Source organism: Dromaius novaehollandiae, chromosome 34 (genome assembly GCF_036370855.1).
Source record: "Dromaius novaehollandiae isolate bDroNov1 chromosome 34, bDroNov1.hap1, whole genome shotgun sequence".
NCBI classification, from domain to species: domain Eukaryota; kingdom Metazoa; phylum Chordata; class Aves; order Casuariiformes; family Dromaiidae; genus Dromaius; species Dromaius novaehollandiae.
In genome coordinates, this window is record NC_088133.1 from 497,531 (window position 1) to 514,019 (window position 16,489).

At 63.0% G+C, this 16,489-nt stretch overlaps 1 protein-coding gene across 3 annotated transcripts in view; it reads left to right on the forward strand.

Moving 5' to 3' along the window:
- The first annotated feature begins 2,626 nt into the window (after positions 1 to 2,626).
- The window catches only part of SIPA1L3 (signal induced proliferation associated 1 like 3), a 38,219-nt gene continuing 24,356 nt past the window's right edge, over positions 2,627 to 16,489 (forward strand). For all 3 annotated transcript variants that reach the window (XM_064503086.1, XM_064503088.1, XM_064503087.1), the window contains exons 1-2: positions 2,627 to 2,747; positions 6,751 to 6,906. The gene's annotated coding sequence lies outside the window, so the exon portion shown is untranslated. The remainder of the gene's footprint in view (positions 2,748 to 6,750; positions 6,907 to 16,489) is intronic.

Sequence of the window (16,489 nt, forward strand, 5' to 3'; positions counted from 1 at the left end):
GGCTCCCCGTGCGGCCTCCCCATGCCGGCCGGCCTGCGGCTCTGCCGGCACAGCCGGTGCCCCTGCCAGCCCCCGCCGCGGCCATGCCGGAGCCCCGCGCGCCGCCGTGCCGCTGGGCGCCGGCCAGAGCGGGGAGGGGGCCGCGGGGGGCCATGTCTCCGTGCTGAGTCTGGGCAGCCTCTGCCGCGCCCGGGGGTGCTTCGCCCTGGGCGCCTCGGCCGGGCCCGGGAGGGAGGAGGGGGACGGCACTGGGGGTGGCTGTGATGGGTGCAAACCTGGGGGGAAAAGCTCAGTTTACATCCCCTGCTCGCCCGGGGAGCTTGGGGCGAGGGGCAGCTCCTCGTGCCTCACCTCTGCCCGCCGCCCTCCTCTTCCTCAGCCCGGCCTCCGGCACGGGTCCCCGCGGCATCGCCTGCCTGGTGCCCCCCAGCTCCGTGGGCAGCTCCGGGGACTCGCTCCGCTCCGTCTCCGGGCTGCTCCGCAGCCGCTGCTCCGCCAGGGACAGGCTGGACGTCAGGGGCTCCTCCGGGGGCCGGCGGAGGGTGCAGACGCAGAGCGCGACGCCCAGGCAGCCGGCCAGCACCCGCGTCGGCACCCGGCTGCGGGCGTCGTAGAGGCGCACGGTGCTCTCGCACAGCGCGACCAGGGCGCGCGCCGCCGGCTCCGCCTGGACCCGCTGCACCAGCTCCCTGCCGGGCACGCGCACGCCGCCGGCCGGGCTGGGGGCCGCGGGGGTCCCCGTGCCCAGCACCCACCAGCCCAGCACGCCCAGGCCGCCGGTTGGCGTCCCGGACACCAGGCAACGGAGGCCAAGGATGGGGACATTGCCGTAGGTTTCAGGGATGCCGGGGTTGGAGTCCTGGCTGGGGGTCAGAGCCAGGAATGGGGACGTTTCTGCAAGTTTGGGGGATGCTGGGGTTGGCGTGCCAGCTGGGGGTTGGAGCAGGGGATTGGGACATTGCCGTAGGTTTTGGGAATGCCAGGGTTGGTGTCCCAGACACCAGGGAACGGAGCCGGGGATGGGGACGTTGCCATAGGTTTCAGGAATGCTGGGGTTGGTGTCCCGGACACCAGGGAAAAGAGCCGGGGATGGGGACGTTGCCATAGGTTTCGGGAATGCCAGCATTGGCGTCCTGGCTAGGGGTCAGAGCAGGGGATTGGGACGTTTCCGCAGGTTTTGGGAATGCTAAGGCGTCAACCCAGCGGGTTCGGAGCGGGGGACTGGGATATTTCTGTAGGTTTTGGGAATGCTGGGGTTGGTGTCCTGGCTAGGGGTCGGAGCCAGGGTTGGGGACATTTCCGTAGGTTTTGGGGATGCCGGGGTTTGTGCTCCGGCTGGGGGTCAGAGCCGGGGATCGGGACGTTTCCGCAGGTTTTGGGGCCGCGGATGGGGCAGGGAGCCGCGCGCCGCCGGGGTCACGTCCTGGCCGGGGGCCGGAGCAGGGGGATTTTGGTGTTTTGGCGGTTTCGGGGAGGGGGGGTCTCACCTCGGGCTGGCTGCTGCCCGGCCTCTCCCAGGCGAGGGCGACGAAGATGTGGTGGGTGTCGGCGGGGCAGAAGCAGACGGGGGCGGTGGGGCGGCCGGGGCTGCTGGCCCGGTAGGTGACGGTGGGGTGGTCGCTCAGGGGGCCTCGCGGGGGCCCTGCGGGCAGAGGGACGTGCCGGGGGGGCAGCCGCGGCCCCGCTCCCCGGGGTGGTGGGGTGCCCAGGCCCTACCGCGGCCGCCGGCAGGCTGTGGAGGATCTGGGCCCGCAGCTCCCGCCACGGCGGCTGCATCGCCCTCGCGGCCCCTTTTTGGGGTGACAGGTGGCAGTTTTCTCCCAAGGGGCTGCAGAGACCCCCCCCCCCCCCGAGGCCTCAGGCAGGGCTGGGCCCGCCAGGCCCTGTCGCCATGGCTGGGCCGGTTGCCATGGTGACGCGCGGGCATGGCGGCTTGGCCCCCGGTGACACGGTGACACGGCCCCCGGTTGTCCCGGGTCACCGTCCTCCACACCTGGGACGTGGCTTCGCGTCGCAGCCGCTAGTGGGCGATGCCACAGAGGCCATGGCCGGCCGGCGAGGCCACCCTGGTCCCCCATCCCCTCCGTCATGTCCCATCTGTGTCCCCTCCACGTCTCATCCAGGCCCTCCTGTGTCCCCTCTGTATCCTCCATGTGCCCACCTGTGCCCCCCCCCCCACGTCCCCTTGTAAGGGGCTACGGGGGGCTGCCTGGCCCTGCCCCAGGCGGGGGTGACCCCTTTCCTTGCTGCATTGATGGGGGGGTCCCCATCTGGCATGTGTCACCTGTCCCTGTTGCCAGGGCGGGGGGGAGCCCCCATGCCCCCCAGCATTGGCACTTCATGTGTGGCACGGGGGGGCTGACTCTCAGTGTCACTCGGGGTTAACTTGCCTGCTGCATGGGGGGCACTGACCCCCTCCAAAGGGGATTTAGGCCTCGCACCCCTCCCCCGAGCCCCCCCGGGACCCCCCCCCCGCCTCGCACAGGAACGGGGCGCCTGCCCCTTTAAAACCGCCCCCCCCCGCCGCAGCGCCGCAGCGCCCTCTCGCGGAGTGGAGGGCGCCGAGCAGGGCGGGGCGACTGTCTCCGCCCCCTCCGTGGCCCCGCCCCCCGGTGGCACCACCCCTCCGTGGCCCCGCCCCCGCGGCGTGCACTCCCTCCCTTCAGTCGCCTCGCGCCCGGCTCCGGGGTGCCCTCGCGCCGCTGCCGCGCCGCTATTGGCCCGTGTCCTCGCGCCGCTGTTGCCAGGTGAGAGACCCCTTCCCTTGGCCCTGCCGCCGGCTCAGTCTCCCCCGCGGGCTCGGGGGAGACGGGCGGGGAGCGGGGGGTGCCGCCGCCGCCGTCCCGCGGCGCCTCTTCCGGGCGGGCGCGGGCTGCGGGGAGGCGTAGAGCGCGCCGGGTGCGTGGGGGGGGGGGGTGACTAAAACCACCGGCTCCCCTGTTCCTTTTCCCCGCGGGCAGCGGCCGGCGGTGCTGGGAGTTGTAGTCCCCGGGCGCCCGCGTGGCCCTGGCGGCGGCCGGGGAGGGAGGGCAGAGAGGACTACAGCTCCCAGCAGCCCCCGCGCGGGCTGCGGGAGGGGGTGGTGCCGCTGCCCCGGAGGAGTTGGGGCCCCGTGGCGCGGGGGTGCCGCCGGGGGGGCTCGGAGAGGCCTCGTGCTTTGCGGGGGGAGGCGTAGCAAAAGGAAGGGTCGGGGGAGGGGGGCTGGTGCCCTGGGGGGGGCTTTTGAGATCCTTTTTTTGGGGGGGGGGGTTGTAGCAGTGGGGGGGCTCCTGGGGTGGCTGGTGCCTTGGGGGCTGCTGTGCCCCATAGGGGTTTGTTGCCCCTGCAAAGGGGGGGCTTCCTGGTGCAGGGGGCATTTGTAGGCCCCCCCCCCCCCGCCCTGGGGAAGGTGGCAAGGACGGGGCCTGGCTCCTGCCAGGCCCCCTGGGAGGAGGGAAGAGGAGGGGGCAGCCCGAAACCAGGGCTGCCCCCTCGCAAGGGGGGCAGGGGGATGTTCCCCCCTTGCCGCCAGCGTCGTCCTGGGGAAGAGCCCCTTTCCTGGCCATTTTTGGGGGGAGACGGCGACCGTCCGCAGGGTCCTTGGTGCGGGGAGGCACGCGCCGTCGGGAAGGACCACCGCGGTGCAATTCCAGCCTGGCGGTTTTGGGGAGCTGGTGAGCGGGTCCCCAAAGTCCCAGGCCGCCCCGGCCCTTCCCGGTGGGGCGGGAGGGGGCTCACCTCAGGTGGGGGCCGGGGGCTCTCCGATCCCAGCGGCGGGCCCGCAGGTCCCAGCTCCCCTCCCGGCGCTGGGCACGCTGCACCGTGAATCTCCTGACCTAATTCGGGATCGTGGAGACAATCGACTATTCATTCACTGGGGAAGTTGCCTGTGAATGTGCAGGGCCGCTTCTTTGGTGGCTTGTGTGCGTGTTTGTTTAAAAAAATAAATAAAATAAAAAAATCCGGCGCTGATGTCAGCAGGGGATGACTCGGAAAGCCGGCGGCGCGGGGCGCTTCGCCTCGTCGGCCAGCGGCGCGTTAGCAGGGTCGGCGCGTTGTGCCCGGCGTGCGCCGGCACGTCCTTGGGGCCGCAGCACCACGTTGGGCCGTTTCCCGGCTTTCCACCCGTTTCTGCGCGGAGCTCGTCCCAGCGCGGCTTAACCCCGCGACGCTGGGCGGACCCGGGCGAGGGGTGAAGCCGCCGACGAAGGAGCGCGGATGTTTTTTGCATCAAGTCCTCTGTGCGGGTAAATGGGGCTGCGTTCGCGGCCCGGCCCGGCGCTGCCGCGCTCCGTTTCGGGGCGGACGGTCCGGGCAGGTCTTCCTTTAAAAACGCCGTCCGTGCACACGGAGGAGCTCGACGTGCAACAGGAATCAAAGGCCGGTGTTGTAAGAGAAGCTGAATCAGCTAAACGGGAGCAGAGCAGACGATGTTGAGGAGGAGGACGTTAAACTCGCTGCCTTTGCCTTGGGGTATCGGCTCCCTGGCGCTGCGCGAGCAGCAGCTGCGGCGCGGACGCGCGGGGGGATTCGGCGTGAGCCCCCGGGGGGGTTTACGGCGCTGGGGCAGGGGCTGTCGCAGGCAGGTTCGGCATCGCCCGCTCGTCTTGGCCGGCGTCTCGGTGCCCCCAGGGTTCGTGCTCGGGGGAGCAGGTGAGACGAAGGCGGCTCGCGGCTCGGGGGGGTCGGGGGGCCGCACGCACCGATGCGGCAGCCCCCGCCCCGATCCCGGCTAAGAGATTTCTTGCCGCCTCCGAAAGGCGTTTGGAGGAGGAGCCGTACCTGTGCTGGCACCGAGCCGTGCCCTTCCTTTGGGCTGAAAAGTGGTTTTTCTTTTGTTTTGCGTCGGTTTGGGGTTTCGTTCCGAGGTTAATCCGGGAGGTTTCTGCTCCCGCGGTCCCGAACACCTGGGTGGGTCCTCACAGATTTCCAGCCAGCATTTGAGGAGCTCCCTGGGATATTAATGAGCGAGAGAGAAAACAGGGCTGTTTTGCCAGAAAATGCTTGCTCAGAACTGTAAGTGTGAGCAGGAAAGGACTGTGCTGCGTGTCCGGGAACGGGGCTGCGTTTCTGAACGGCGCCGTGGAAGGGGCCTGTTCCCCCCGGAGCCTCGGAGAACGCGTGTGATTCCCATTAGCATTAATGGAAACTGGTGTAAATTAAAGTCTTTATTTGCTTTGCTAAGATGTCTTGTTCAACTTAGCGCCGGCTCCAAAATTACCCTTTAAAAAGATATTCAGCTTTCAGAGCAATCTCAATGGAAATGCTCCCTTTAAAGAGGGGGGAGGAAAAACAACCAAAGCGGGGGGGGGAAAAAATCCCCGACCTCCCAGTGCTTCCTCCAGACACGGTTTGTTTAAACAAATGTCCCCTCCTCTGCAGTGTTTGCAACCCAAACACAGAGGCAGGGAGCGTGCAGAAGTGAAACCGGCCTGGATAGTTCCCTTTGTCCAAAGGGTTTGCAAACCTGTTCGTGACCCGGCGCGGCAGCAGCATCCTCGGGGGGGAGGCAGGTCCCCCCTCGTGCAAGGTGCCTGCCCTGCAGGGTTTGTTTTCGGCCCATGCGAGGACTGGGGCGGGCGGATTCCCGCGAGCAGGCCCGGACGGGGTGCTGGCGAGCGCCCGGCAGGGCTCGGCGCGGGGAGCGTGCCAGGCGGCAGAGCGGATCCTGCTCCGTGCCGCGCAGGTGCCACGTCGGCAGCAGCTCCGGAGGCTTCGCGCCCCGCTTCGCCGGGTTTGCGTACCAGCTGGGGGGAAAACCCTCCCCGAGCGGCAAAAGGGCACCGGCGTCGTGCCGCGTCCGGCCGCCCGGACACGGTTCCGCGGCGGTCTCTGGGATGCCTCTCCGAAGGGCCGCGCTCCTCCGGGCCCCCTCCCGCAGGCTGCCTGTTGAGGATGCGCGTGTGTTTTTTAATTAAATCCCATAATGAAACTTGCCTCATCCTGACCTATTTGCGCAGGCACCAAAGAGAGCCTGACTCCGAGCGGGGCCGTTTGTTAACGAGTTGCCGCTAATGAGAGCGGCTGGGAACGTGCTGATGGGTTTCGTTCTTGGCACGTCGGAGGACCTGTGTCCTTGCTGCGGTGGGAAGGCAGCGGGGCCTTTTCCGTCGGATCGTGCCTCTCCGTTATGTACGGTGCCGCCGGCACGGGCGACGTCCCGCCGAGGGTCCGGCCCCGGCTGGTCTCGGGGCTCCCGGCCCGTGTCGCGCGTCCGCTGGAGCCGCGGGGCCGGAGCTCGGGCCGTCGGGATAGCGACCTCCGTCAGAGCCGGAGGAACCGTGTGTGCACGGACCAGGGGCTGACTTACCCTCCTGGATGGGCTTTTTGCGTGCTGTCTTATTGGGTTTTTTATTAGCATTTTGTTTGCACGCAGGTCTGATTAGCAGCACGTTCTCCACCCATATATGTTTACCCCTTCCTCCAGCTTCTGAAATACCTCTAGTTCAAGATAAGAAGCAACAGGAATTAAGGTTTGAAGCTCTTCAGAGCTTCTGAAGAGCACCTAGTGTGCAGGGGGATCCTTGGTGCCGCTGAAATCCCAATAACGGGGACGAGACCGCGGCCACCGCGCGGGACCCTCGGGTGCGGGGAGGCGGGCGCGGGGCGGATCGCCGCAGGCATGGGCTGGCAGGCCGGATCCCTGCGGTTCCTGTGGAAAAGCCATGAACGGGGGCAAATCTCTTCATCTCTTGTCATGCTAAAATGAACTCGCTGTGTCTCTTCTTATAGCTATGAACTTACTATTTCTTTTTTTTTTTTTCCTTTTAGTTCAGAGCCTTTCCTCAAGTTTTGACCCGGCTGATGACGGCACTTCTATCCCTGCAATCGTTGGGCGAACGCTGCAGGAAACCTCTCTTGTCGGCTGTCTCGCCCCGGAAAGCTCCCGTCGGGTGAAGGGGAGTCTCCGAGCCCGGGCCCCGCGCGGTAAGGAGCTCCCGAGGCTTTCCTACCCGTTCCTACGTGTGCAGAGGAAACCGGGCTGGAAAAGCTCCCGCCGCTGACGGCGGCCTGGCTGAGGCTTGGCTCATTGTTGTGCTTATTGGGTGTGTAGGCTTGGATTTAGCCCGCTCCGTTCGAGGAAGCAAGCTGGACTTGGCCCTGCAGCAGGGAGGTGGAGAGCTCTCGGCCCCTGTCAGCGTTCGGGTCGCGGCATTCGCCCCTGTGCGGCGCGTGGGGCCGTGGCCGCCTCCGAGCCCCTTCCCTGTTGTTCTGGCTGTGCAGACAGTTGGCTGCTGGTCTCCGCTGAGCAGTCGCAAGCTCGACAGAAACCATTGTCCTCTTCGGCCGAGGATTACAACCCCGTCCTCTTTCACACGCACTGTTTTCACAGCAACGGGTGCCTTTGAATAATGGGTTTTGAGGTTCGCTCTGCAGTCCGTTTGAATTAGCTGGAGGCATGTATCATTAATCCCTGTTCTTTATCAGGAGCTGCATGCTAAAGTCCTTTCCCTGGGGGAGAGAGGTCCCGCGTGCTAACGGCCGCTGCTGCGGGATCGGTGCTGGTAGGTGTCGCAGGCGTTCGCAGCCGGTGGAGGCTGGTGCTTTCTGGGCTTCAGGAGCTGACAGTGGCGTGCTTTGGTTGTGAATTCAGGTTATTTTTCTTACAATCATAAAAACACTTTGGAAAAAGGTGGAGAAAGCCCTCTGGTTTGCTTTTTGGACTTTCATCTACTTAATGACTCTGTTGCTGATAAGAGTGTGTTAGGAAACAGATCTGTTGGTCGAAACAACCCTTCGTGCTGTTTGGTTGATGAATCAACAGCAGCGGCTCAAAGCTGGTGCTGTCGCAGCTGGGCCGTCGGTGTGAAGGAGGTGGGAAGCGGCGACAGTAGCAGGTCTCTGCCGCGAGGAGCTTTCCCTCGGGAAACACCGCGGGAGCGCGGAGCAGCGCGTCCCGGCGCCGGGACGCTTTCCCCCTCCGCCGCCGACTTGCCGCCCCGACGCCATTGAGCCCCGGGGACGGCGGTGCCCCCTTTCCCCCCGGCTCAGCCTCGGAGCCGTGTCCCCGTTTGGGCACCTCGGAGGGAGCGCGTTGGGGCCGGGACGCGGTGCTGCGGGGCTCGGGATGCTCCTCCGGCAGACGCTGCCTGGCGCTTGCGCGGGCCTCGCTGCGGTGCTGGCGGGAGGTTTGGCAGCGTGCGCGTTGCCTCGTCGCCCTAGAGAAATGACAGACGTAAAGACGTCGCAATCGGTGCAACCTTAACTCAACAGACAGCGTGGGAAGAGGAGGTGAGGCTGTTACCGTGTCCTTCGCGCTCCTCGCTGCGCTGCTTGCAGCCGTGCTGTTCGATGTGCCAGAAATCCTCCTTCGGCTTCCAGGACTCCCGCTGTACTCGAATGAAATCACCCTGCCCTAGCTTTCCCTCCTTCCCCGCGGGCTCCGTCGGTGTAATCCAGACCAATGAGGCTATTTGAGTGTGCTTCCCCCGCTGTGTGTTTGGTGCGTGTGAAAGGAAATGGCTATCAGCACGTTGCTCTCTTCTTGCTCCGCTTTCCCTGAGCAGAAGCGCGGCCGGGGAAGGAGGCGTTAGCAGGCAGCCCGCGGCCCGGAGCTCCCCAGCAACCGAGCAGGCGATGCTCCTTACGCTGGAGATGAGCAGGTTTTAATTAAATGGCGAGCTAAAGGAGCAAAGTTCCCTAACAGCAGACGTCTCACCCGTTTCTACTGCCCGATATCCTGCTCGATGCTAGTGAGAAAAAAACCTCCTGGGGGAAGGTTCAGGGTTCCCCCTTGGCTTGAGCAAGGCCAAGGCGGTGCTCCCGCTCCCCAGGGCTCTCAGCGGCACAAGCTCGGCGGGTGCTCCGTGCGGGCGGTTCGTGGGAAAGGCTCCGGGAATGCGCGACCTGGAGAGGTGCCGCACCATGGACCAGTGCGGCTGCGTTTAACGGACCTGCTTGGTCTTGAGCGCTGGCTCCGCGCTGCGAGCAACCTCCCGGAGGTGTCCGAGTGTGCCGGCGTGCTTCCTCCGCGGGTGCCCGGAGCTGCTGCCGTGCTGGGACCGTCAGAACCGCCGTTACCTGATACCGGCGTTGGCGCGTTTCTAGCGCCAGGCAAGTACGAATCTGCCTGTACTTAGAGTTCTGTTGAAAAGTCCCGTGTTGTCTTTGGTTTGACGTGCAGGGCGAATACTGGACTATCTCTAATTATACCGTCTCCATCAGATAAACGCGGGGAGATCTGTCTGGCTAATGCCGAGATTAGCTCGGAGCATAAATATGAAGGCAGCATCTGGACCGCGTCCTGCCTTCCTCCCAAGCGGGCGCAACGTGCTCCCGCAGCACCGAGGGCCGCTCCCGTGACAAGGTCTGAATTGTCATTTTGTGCCATGTTGTACGTAGTTCTGATATTTAACCATCTGGTTTTTATCCTTTTCCCCCCCTTTTTGCAATGATAAAATTAATGGCATTCTCATTGCTCAGTAATAGGGATTATTTGGCCTTAACCAGCCCTAATTAGGCACAAAATTGTGAACCTCTTAGCTTAATCACTTTACTAATTTTCTCTTTGGAGGCCGCAGCATTAGCTGTCGACTGGTTTTGTTCTTGCTTGGCTCTTACCTGAAGCTCAGCTTTGCCAACTGTGGGTCTGCGTGTGATGCTCAGGAAAGGCTCTTTTACCAGAGAAACTGCAAAACTGGGAAGAGAGGCTTGTCTGACCCCGCTGCTCCGTGGCCTCTCCAAGTCAACCCCTGGGTAGGCCAAGAGCTCTGCCACGGGGCTGGGGAGAAAACTGCATCCGTGGCTAGAGCAGAAGACGGTATATTTGGGTATATTTGGTTTTTTTCCTGGCATTTACTTGCTTGGTTCTTGGTTCAAGTCCTTGCAGTTCCTCTTTGCGGTGGGCTCGGTGCTGAGTGCGGGGTTACAGGGGAGGCTTCCCTGGAAGGAACCGTGAGATTTCAGGGTAAAAACTCAGATCTTCTGCGAGACACACGGTATAAATAGCCTGTCCACCCAAATGCAGCCAGCCAACCGCCCTGGCTCTGGCCAAACCAAACGCACCTACAAGCAAGTCACAAGCGTGATGCTTTTCCTGTTGGCCATGAATGACCTTCAGCGGCTTGTCGCTTCCTGGGGACAAGTGTGCAGCTACGGAGCGCTTGGGTCATCGCATGCTCCTTTTTAAGGTCTAATCGCGAGAAACGAGGAGTCCTTTGCACCGAGCCCCGGCAGAACTGGGAGCGCCCGTGCGAAACGTGCTGCGGCTCCCGCGCCGGGGAGGTGAGCGTGGCCCGAGCCGCTGCCGCTGCCGCTCTCCAGATTGCCCTCAATTTGTCACATCGTGCTCGTTTGCAGCAACTGGGACGTGTTCTTGCGTTACCAAGTAACAGCAAATTGGGGGCAAATTATGTATTATTTTTAATTGCTTGGCCTTTATGCTAAGGCTACATTAGCGAGTTGCTAAACCGGCAAATGTTGCAGAAGGAAGCGCGGAGCGAGGCAAGAGAAGCCGACTGTGTAATGGGCCCTCTTGTCACAGGCTTCTAACTTCTGAAAACAGAAATAATTTTCAATCTGGAAAAAAAATACTGCTTTGCCAGTAAGAAGCCTCACTTTCAGGAGATATCTGCAGCGCTTCCCTGAGCTCCCAGGATGGGGTTTGCAGCGTGCGCTGCAGCTGCATGGCTGTCCGTGGAGCGCGGGAGGGAGGAGGCGTAACATCTCGGGAGCGACCCACGAGGTTTTTGGTGCTGGTGGTGGCTGCGAGGAGCAGGGTGCCGTCGTGGCACTGGGGTCTCAAGGTGGAGGAAGGTGTTAAATCCTTGGTCCTCATCCTCTGCTGTCCGGTTCACCGGCATCGTCCTGCACTGGTGCCTCTGCTCCCTCTGTGCCTGGGTCTCTCTCCCGGTTTCGTCCTGTCTGTTGAGCCTGGAAGTGAGTTTTCTTCGGATACTTCGGTTCCTCCTGCAAGTGAGTTTTCTTCGGTGCATGTCCCGCACCTACCCCAGGGGACGTTTGGGCCTTCGGCGCTGCTGTGGCAAAGGGAGCCCGTGAAACGCTGGGGCGCAGGATCTGACCCGTCGCCTCGTCCCCGCGGAGGTCGTTAGCGGCGTGCCGGGGAAGGCGCTGGGGCCCTGTGCGTCCCCCCAGGTCCTGCGCTCTCTTTGTGGCTGTCGCTTGTTGGCTGTTCGTTAAGTACCTGTTTGTTTGGCTTTTTAGTTCTTCGCTCAATTAGAGCCGGTGTTTCACCCTTGGCAACCGGTTGCCTCTGTGAGCAGCCAGGCTTGAGCCCTGGGGTCAGCGCGCTGGATCTGCGGGCTCTTTCCTAGAAAAGCAGGTTTGCGTGTCCGCGCTCCTGCCCAGGCTCGCGCGGTGACGGAGAGGAGCGGTGGCAGGTTTCCGTGGGCTGTAACCCGCGGATGGAGAAAGCCCCGGGCACCCCGGGCCCTCTAATCCTGTTGCAAAAGCGTCAGATTAAGTGCTTGGCCCGTCTGATGCCGTTTCTGGCTGAAGAGGACCAAGCAGGCGAGCGGGGACAGACCGAGCCCGTCCGCAGCACGGCAGCGCTTGCGGCCCCGGGGCTCCGCTGCTGCGGGTCAGCCCCGCGCCCGAGCTCTCCCTCTCGGAGCTGCGGATGGAGGACGCGGCCGATCCCGGCAGCCCGGCTACGTGCGAGGCTGTTAACAACTTAGCTGTCAACGGAAAGAAGAGTTGCTGCCTTCAACGCTTTCTAGAAGCCCTGCGGACCAGAAGCCCCTTCCCAGGCTGATGATGAACGCTTGTTCGGGAGCCCTGGGGTTCGGCGAGGAGCAGCTCTAAGATCCTGCGTGCGAAAAGGGTGAAAATGTTTGCTTAGGAAAACCGCCCGTGCCTTATCCAGCCAACCCCCTCTGAGCTTCAAAGCGGGGCTAAGTGCCTCTGACCTCTTTGCTGCGGATGAAGTGGCCGCTCTCACAAATGCAATTACTGCCTTTCCTCCAGCCCAGCTGGACCCAAAAAGCGTTGCGTTGGATAAGCCTGGCGCTTTTTCACTGCAGCCAGCTTGGGCAGTGGTTTCTGACATGGAAGTAGGTGCGAATGATCATTGGTAACGCCACTTTCGTGCGACTCCCGGTGTCTTTGCTCCGGGGTCCGTGTCCGTGGTTGTCCACCCGCAGCTGCGCAGGGCTCCTGAGGTCTTTGCACCTGGATAATCCCACGGAAAGCCTGCCTGGGCTTCGAGGTGGGGCGCTGCCGTGTAGCCGGCACATCAGCGCGCGAAGGCTCCCGTGCTTGGGAAAGAGAAGTCTCTGCACTGTGAACTCCCGTTCTACCGACCTCGCTGAGCCAACGCAGCAACGTCCAGGGCAAACTTCCCCGTTACGAGATGCGGCGGCTGCGCTGGATCCTCGCGTCGAGGGACGGGAGAATTCCCATTCCCCATTAACGGCGAGCTCCATTTTGAGATGTGCACTGAGGGAAGACAGCGGCCACAGGGCTGTAGGCTGAACTCGAAATTATTTTGATCTCGTCTCAGACCAGCCAGGAGGTATAAAGAACCTATTCATTCCTCCAGCTGGAGCAGAGGTTAAGTGCGTCTGTTAAATATGCTGTTATGAACACTAACCCTTTAAACGAGATGACGGGGGTAGGCTGGAGGTTGTGGGCTGCTAAATTAAAGTAGTAGGAGCTTTTGTGATGAGAGATTAAGGCTGTTTGTGGAGACTCATCTCCCGTTGTACAGAAAGTTTATGTTGCTGTGGTCCACAGCGGACCCTTACAAAGGCTTAATCCACGCAGACTTCTAAAATTATAAAGCATTTGTTGACTTGCTGGTACAGACCAAACAAATGGATGAGTATCGCCAGTTGAAAAATAAAAAGCATTAAAGTTTCTCAGATGATTGCTCGGTAATCCCCCGGCTCCGGATGGAGGGCAGCGGATTTCCCGCTGGGTTCTGCCTCTCGGGAAGATTTTCACTCGACGTCTCCATCTGTAATCCAGGAATTGCACGGCTCTGCTCCAAGGTTGGTGGTTTTAGCTTTGCTTGGACGATCTAGCAGAAACACCGAGTTTTGCAGCATGCAGCAATCTGCGCTCGGTCACCTGCACTAGCGTAATCTGGATTTGGGATGCAGGGTCGGTTCTGGAGGGATGCTGTAATTTGACAAATCTTGGTCCTTTCTCTTCTTCGAATTCTAGTGATTTCAACAGTCTTGGGCCTGTTCGTAGCTCTTTGTAGTCGAGCCTTTCCCCCCTGCCTTGCTCCCGCTCGCTTTGCTGGTGCGTTGGGCAGCGGACGCAGGCCGGTTTCCAGCCAGCTGCTAGGACAGCATGGAGGGGGCCGCAGAAAATCACAGCGATTTGTTGAAATCGAAACACAGGGGCTTCAGCCGGAGCTAAGGCCAGCAAGGCCTGGAGCAGCGCGCGCTCTGCACCTTAGCAATCATTTACCCCAGTGCAAACAGCGAGGTGTTAGCAGTGCTCGGAGCAGGCACGGTCGGACCTCTTCTTACCTGACGGAGAGCTGCGTTTCGGGGCTGGGCTCGGACCCTCTGCCCGGGGGCAGCTGGCCGTAGCAGCACCCCGGTTGCAGAAGCTGCTGCCCCGAGTTCGCGCCGGGCTGGAAAGCCCAGGGCCGCCGTCGCGCCGGGCTGCCGCGTCCCCTCCCCAACGGGTCCGGCGAGGCTGCACCGCGCCGGCGCTGCCGCAAGAGCGGGGAGCCGGGAGGATGCTCGTGCGGGTGGGGATCCGGCGAGGCGATGCCGGCAAGTCCTCCTGCCGTCACGTGGATCTCCACGGGACAAGTCCTCCTGCCGTCGCGTGGATCTTCTGCCCTGCTGCCAGCGGATGAATTTGCTGCCTTCTGCAAATAGAAGATCGGACCGCCTGCCTTTCCCGTCACCCCGGCTTCGCGAGGTCGCTGGCAGTCACGGAGCGGGGCGGTTCCGATTTGGTTAAGGTGGGGTTGTTTTTTTAATACTTGATTTGCATCGGTGGGAAACATCCAGAGAGACCTTGAGGTTCAGCGTGGGGCTGCTGCAAGTGCAGGAGCAGCCGGCACGCCAGATGCGGGTGGATGGTCAGGAGTGTTTATGTGATTCAGGTGCGCCTGGGACCTCTTCTGCTCTCCTGTAAACACCGCGTGAGCCCCTTCCTTCCTTCCTTCCGTCCGTCCGCAGTTATATCGAGTCATCTTGCAGTAATATATTCAAAATTTGGGTCTTGGTGGAGGAAGCAGCCCACCCCTTGCCAAGCAGCTGTTCTGCTGGGCTGGATTTCTGCCCAGGAATAATTTCATCCCAAAAGGAGCAGTCCAGGGCTCGGTCTTGTTCTTAAAACCTGCTGCATGTTGCTCCACGTGATTTTTTCCAAGCGTTTATCCGTGCGGCGGCCGGGGAGCTGCTGGGGCTGGGGGTGCATCGCCTGCACCGCCGCCCTCCCGGGCCTTTGGGGCCGGCTAGAGAAGCCCGTCAGCATCGCCAGCCTCGCGCGGAGTCAGCAGGGCTGATTGCAGCCGGCTCGCCTTGACACGGTCCCTCCTGAATGTTTCATGTCACGCCTTTAAATATTTCAGCGCGTATGTCTTTCACGCCCCTGCTCCTTCCCCCCGGACGGGGCTGGATGCGGTTTGCTGCAGGCGGGAGCCCGCGGCCGCCGGAGCCGCCGCCGATGGGGCCGGGCATTCGGCGCCCGGGGAGGAGGCTTTCCGCACGACTGCGGCTCCAGCGGGGCCCTATTTTTCTTTCTACCACGCTGATTTTTGCAGCACGTATTTGCTGAAGCCGTCCTTCAGAAGCTAGCTTCCTTTGATCCCTGCCGTTAAACTGATTTTTCTTGTCATGGGGATAATTCACGGGATGAAACGTTGCAAGAACGATGCCTCCCGCGTTCCTCCCCTTGATAAGGGTTAAATCTCTCCACGTTTGGGAGCGGAGAGGAAGGTTGGACCGCGGCTCCTCCAGCTCGGCCTGCGAGCGGCCCTCGCTTTGCTGCGGGGGGTCGGCAGCGTTTCCCACGCGCCCGTAGCAGCATCGGGAATCCTCGCGCAGCCCCTTCCTCCCGCCCCGCCGCTCCCCTTATAGCCCTGTATCTTTAGCAGGAGCTTTGGCTGAAGGGGCCCGGCCTTGCTCGCGGCAGCACGGTCCCTGCTAGAAGAGGGTCCCGGGCGGCTTTGCCCATCCCTCCCTCCCGGTCCGGCTTCGGGGCCGGGCCAGGCTCGCGTTGCCCTAGACTCGAGGGTTGCAGGCTCGTTCCGAGCGTTGCTGTAGCCATTGAACCGAATTTCCCGTGCTTCCGATGGAAAATCCCCCCTTGGCGGCCTGCTTTCGTGGAAACGCACAATCCCGCTGTCCTGGGCACTCCCCGGCTCTCGGCGCAGCCGCGGCCCCCCGGCTCGCTCCGCGTTTCCCGAGTGCAGCTCCGCATCGCGGACGGAAAAACCACCGCGGGGCCGGGGCGTGGAGAGGGTTGTATAACTGCTCTGAGCGCTTGTCTGTGCAGGTTTGTGCCCGTGCCGGTGCGAGGGCAGGGCGGGAGCCGGCTCTGGGCCGGCCGGCTCTGCTCTCCCGCGTCCCCCGTGCGCGGCCGTGCCCCCCGCTTGCACCCGCGCGGCGGAGTCGCGGCCAGGCTTCCCCAGCACGCGCCGGCGCACACGAACGTGCGGCTGCCAAATGAAAAATTAACGCCTCCGTGAATCTTTCGTGTTTGCTCCACTTTCCGTCGCCGCAGCCGCGGGAGAGCGCGTTCCCCCCGGCAGCGCGGTGGGCAGGGTGCTCATCACCCGCTGCCCGAAGCCGCTGCCCCGCTGTCTCCAGCGGGAGAGCTGGGCGAGCGGAGGGTGCCGGGCCCGGAGCGGCTCCGCGGGGAGGCCGGGACCCTCCCCAGCTCCTAATGGCACTTTGCATTTCGGTAACGAAGCAGCTTGGGGCGTGCAAAGTCCCCTGCAGCGTGCAACGGCCCCCGTGCTGGTAGCGTGTGTGCGATGTCCCCCCGCGACGGGCAATGCCCCCCACGACAAGCAATGCCCCCACGCTGGCGCCGTGCAACCCCCGCAGCTTTCCGAGGGCGGTTCTCGTCTCCGTGTCGCTCCGGCCGCGCCATCGGCACACCTCGGAGCCGCGCGGCGCTGGGCCGGGCGCCGGCGCTGGAATGGGCCGTGCGGCCGTGTTTGCACACTCGCTGAGCGCACACACCCGCCCGCTCGCCGCGCTCTGGTATGTTCATAAGAGAAATTTGATATCAGCCGCTGTAAATGCCTATCGCGGTGATCTCATTTCTGAAGCCGAGCAAACATGCCATTATGCGGGAAAAGGGTCTCTCCGGCGGCGGGCTGGGCTGCTCGCGAGCTCCCCGGGCGCCGTTTCCGCAAGAGCGCTCTGTAAACTTAACATGCAGCAAACCGCGTTGAAACGAAAACCCGCTCATCTTCAGCCCCGCGCTGGAAGCAGCTCCCAGCCGAAACGCGGCTCTGGGGCGAGCTGCCGGGAGTCAGCGTTTGAGTTTCACCTGGCAGAGTTTGTTTTGGGGTGAAGCCACTTTGCTTCATAACTGCGCCGTCGGGGAAGCGGGAGTGCAGCGTTTCGGA